Consider the following 5242-nt stretch of genomic DNA (forward strand, 5'->3'; position numbering starts at 1 on the left):
AGGATTTGGGTGAAGCAAGTTATGTTCTAGGTATCCAGATCATCAGGGATAGAAAGAACAAACTTTTAGCTCTATCTCAAGCAGCTTACATTGATAAAGTGCTTGAACGTTTCTCAATGACAAATTCCAAGAAAGGGCGTCTACCGTCCCGCCATGGAATTCATCTTTCAAAGAAGCAGTCTCCCCAAACATCTGAAGAGGAAGATGCAATGAGAAAAGTTCCTTACGCATCTGCAGTTGGAAGTCTGATGTATGCCATGTTGTGTACTAGACCAGATATCTGCTATGCAATGGGAGTAGTGAGCAGGTATCAGTCAAACCCAGGACCGGAACATTGGATAGCAGTTAAGCATATCCTGAAGTATTTGAGACGGACTAGGGATTATATGTTAGTCTACAAGAGTGGTGTTCTGAACCCTGTAGGCTACACCAATTCAGATTTTCAGACTGATGTCGATGACAGAAAGTCTACTTCTGGAATGGTGTTTACTCTTGGGGGTGGAGCTGTGATTTGGAGAAGCGTAAAGCAGTCTGCAATCTTAGATTCCACCATGGAGGCTGAGTACATAGCCGCGTCAGAAGCAGCTAAGGAAATAGTCTGGCTAAAGAAGTTCTATTCGGATCTTGGAGTTATTCCAGAAATGGATAAACCGCTTGTGTTGTTTTGTGACAATACATGAGCGATAGCCAACTCGAAAGAACCTCGAAGTCACAAGAGAAGTAAGCATATAGAAAGGAAGTATCACATTATTCGAGAATATGTGGCCAGGGGAGATGTGAAGGTTATGAAGATTGCAACTGAAGACAATCTTGCGGATTCGTTTACAAAGACACTACCAGAAGCTACATTTGATAAGCATATCAAGGAGATGGGATTAGTAGAATTAAGGTATTAGTTTCAATTAGTGCAAGTGGGAGTTTGTTGGGGTTTTATGCCCTAATTAAAACCCAAATTCTTTGTAATCTCATTTTATTATCAATAAAAGAATAGAAATCATTTTTTGACTTGGTCAATCACTTTGCTCACATGTTTTATTTTCATGATTATTTGTTTAATATAAACTTCTATTAAATCCTGAGCATATAGCTAATCTTATGTATAGTGACGTAATCACAGTGGAATATAAATATGATTATATGTTCAAAATAAGTTAGTCCTAAGATTAGTCAGTGCACCGGATTTACACTGACTTGCCAATCTACGATATGATCTACTTACACATTACAGTGTTATGTTCGTTCCAGAACATTAGCAAAGTAGATAAGATCGGATGTATATGTTACATCGGACAAGACCGATATTGACAGTTGATGAGATAAGTAAACATACCGTTATTATCTATTCTAGTCATATCATATAGTTGACCATAGGTCGATTCAATCTTAATTCTGAGTGGTTAGTATTCTAACTGATTGTTTTATTTGAGTTCTTTGACTTGTTCGTTACGAGCTTACCCTACGGACTAGCCCATACTTACATCTTGGGAACTCGATAGTATAATTGAGTGGGAGTGTTAATCATAGATATGAACATCTATAGCTTCTGATGAAGAAGTGAAACGATGGTTTCCTTTTAGTTTGGTTCAAGGTGTTAAATGATAGAGATCTCATTTCAGTAATTAAATTAGTTTACTGAAATATCATTTACAAGGAACTAAGTGTTTTAAGGATAAAATACAATGAGGGGTAAAACGGTATTTTAGTCCTATCCCATTGTAGACCGTCTATAGAGGATTGAGTGAAAATTATGGTTGTAACAATGGATAATTAATAGCGTATCTATATTTGTTATAGAGCGTTCTATGAATTCAAGAGTGCAATTCCGAGTCTATAGTGGAGTCACGAGGAATTAATAAGTTAGTAAATTTATTTGTTAGATTTATGATAACTTATTGGAGCTTGATTTCATAGGCCCATGGTCCCCATTGTCCCTTGGATAAAATCATCTAGATAGTCTCAATTAATTGATTTAATCATCAATTATAATTATCAAAGTTGACCAGGTCAATTTTGGATAGTTTCACAGAGTTGTGTAATTTTGAGAAGAAAAGAGAAATTATGGCAGATTTATTAATTAAGATAAATTGGTATCTAAATTAATAAATAAGTTTAAATCAAGGTTCAAATTATAAATAATTAATTTGATAAAGGATTTAAATAATTATTTAATTAATTAAATCAATAGAAAATAATACAGGCCTTGATTTTAAGTCCAATGGACTTATAATCAAATGGGAAATTTCACGGGCCTATAGCCCATGATAATTTCGACCTAGGGCTTCAAAATGGCTGTTATTTTATTGATTTTTTTAATTAAATTAAATGGCCTAATTGAGTCTATAAAAGGAGTGCTTATAGAGAAGTAAAATTGGGTTTTTGATAAGTCAGATTTTCTGATAGTTTTATATTCTCTCTAAACACAAGTCCTTTTCTCTTCTTCTCTCTATATCTATCTCATGTGTTGAGAATTGCCCACACTAGTCTAGGTGGTTCTAAGGATACATTGGAAGATCGTGAAGAAAATAGAAGATCGGTTCAGTTTCTTGATAATACTCTGCGACATAAAGGATACAAGAGTTAGAGAAACTGAAGGAAAGACTCTTAATTCCGCTGCGTATACTGTAAGTATTATACTATTTGTTTCTCTTTGAATTCAATTTTAGAAATATGTTTTAGGCTATCTTGTATTAATTTGTTTAATATTAGATATACATGAAAATAAATAAAGATCCTGTATAAGCTTTTTCCAACATGTACATCACCCTTAGAAGAACCTGCCTTAGAGCCCTGCATTCAACATGCTTAATCCTAATCCCAGCCGTTGGCGATCCCAGCCTTTGCCGCTCCCGGCCTTTATTGATCCCGACCTTTGCCACTCCATCACATCACACGTATGACGTAGAAGTTACACAAAATATCAACACATATAGTTGGTTCATGCCCTGGTCTATGGGTACAGACAATTTTCTTACCTTGAGTCCCGAGCTGACAGGACAAGGCGATCTCGAGCACAATCCCTAATCCTGATCCTTTACGATAAAACCTAGTCACAACTTAATAACAAATAACTATAAAAAAAAACTAAATCAATTAGAAGCTTCAGAATAATCTACTAGCCTTTAAGACCTCGAATTCTACTAAATCGGGTAGTAGAATCCTTCCCGAGCCTTAAGATTTGAGTTCCCGAGATTAAAACACTTAATTGGCCAATATTCCCTGTTTGAGCTGCGATCTTCCTCAGAGGCGCCGCGACCCTCTACAAGTCATAGAGCTCGGGGCTCTCACTTGAGGGACACGGGCTGCTGGCTCCAAGAACAGTGCCATGGTGCGACCCTGCAAACCTAGAATTTCCAGCATATTTCACATTTCTAAACTCCCTAAAAATCACCCAAAACAAAATTTTTAATTCCAATAGACCACAATGTTGACTCAGCTGCTCGAAATCATCAAAACCTAGTCCATAATTCTAACGAAATATCATCCAAATTCAAACTTCAAATTTACCTCTGATTAATCCATTTCCTAGCTGCCTCTTAATCACACTCTTAGCTCCAACTTTAAGTTCCTTAGATTTCCCAACCCTTTCTCTTCATAACTTCAAAAATTCTTCAAGTGCCCCAAGAGAAAAGAGGAAACGTGATAGAGAGAGAGAAAAGGTAACTGGGTTGGAGTGTATCTGATTTTTTCCTAAGGTTTCTACAGAATTCTAGTGCCTAGGTAATCCAAGGCTTGGGAAAAGACCAAAATAACCCTACCCCGAGTCAGTTATTTACCCCATTGTGACTATTCTGCTAATCTGCTCACTAGGATTGCCTCGGACCACACATCTCAAATGTATCCCCATAACACTGGGGTCTCACTCATAACACATACATAATACAAATACACCCTCATCATACAAAATTTACAAATATGCCCCAATTTACAAAAATGGGCCCACACATACATATTTAATACACAGAAACATGCATAACTATTCACATTATTGCATAAATCATGTATATCACATAATCACACGTATATTCAATTAATTCCACATATATTTATGCCCTCCTGGCATAGTAATCAAACTCAACCTTATTGACAAATTTGGGACGTTACAACTATCCCCTCAATGAAGTTTCGTCCTTAGAATTTATTCAAACATCTCGAGATACTGATCCTGCACAGCTGACTCTAACTTTGGAGTCAAGTTATTTGCTTTGTTATTTCCTTGTAACACCCTCACTAGAGTGGCAATCTGATTCTGTAAGACTTGATCCCTCCTATCTAGGATTTCCATTGATCTTTCCTTACACAAAAAATTCCACTGAAATTCCAAGGTCTCCTCACTCAATCAGGGGTAGTACTGACACCTCTTTCCTTAACATTTGCACCTATAATACCTTATGAGCCTCAACTCATGCTGGGGTAAGGCTAATTTGTAGGCCCTAGCCTAATCCTTATTAGGATCCCTCAGATCTATCAAATCTAGTGTCAAAACTCATTCTTTCTTTCCCAAACTATTTTACCCTACTTACTCCACAATATTCAGAGAAGTACAAAGTCTCAAATCCTGGAACTCCACGTTCCCATATTTACATTTGCGAACTCTTATGTCCTTTCAATCAAGTAGACACTCCTGATCTAATAATCCTTAATAACTTCATTGGTCCCCCGAACCGATTCTGAACCATAATACTTTTTGTCCCTCATTTCATTTCCTAGAGTGAGTACTTCTCATTCCCTATCTAGCAATATCTTGCTCAGAGTAACTTTAGTCGTCACCCGACATTCATCCCCGCGACAATCCACTCAAGGGATCGTATCTGCCTTAATCTCTAGAAAACTTATATACCCGAAGTAAAATACTTAGAGTCTAAGTTGCTCCTTCAGGTTATCAGTCTATCCGAAGGTAGCCAATAATTCCAAATCCCAATCTTATACTCATCACCCTCTATGATCCCTTTTCAGAACTTGGGAAATAAAGGGTCTCAATCCAACACTATCGATTTCGGTGTCCCACAGAGACGTACGATCTCCTTTCACATATACTTATCCCTATGATAATTCGCTCACATAAACAAAAGTGTGCTATCTTAATATATCAATTCACAACTTCTCTCACCCACTCATCTTACCTGCAATCTGAGGTGTTCCACCCTTACGGTCCATAACTATAATCCTCCATACTAACTTTAGGATACCCTACGGTCATGATAGTCCTTCATGCTTCTGTTTATCTATCATTTATCATTTAGTA

The sequence above is a fragment of the Humulus lupulus genome, chromosome 9 (genome assembly GCF_963169125.1).
Source record: "Humulus lupulus chromosome 9, drHumLupu1.1, whole genome shotgun sequence".
NCBI lineage: Eukaryota > Viridiplantae > Streptophyta > Magnoliopsida > Rosales > Cannabaceae > Humulus > Humulus lupulus.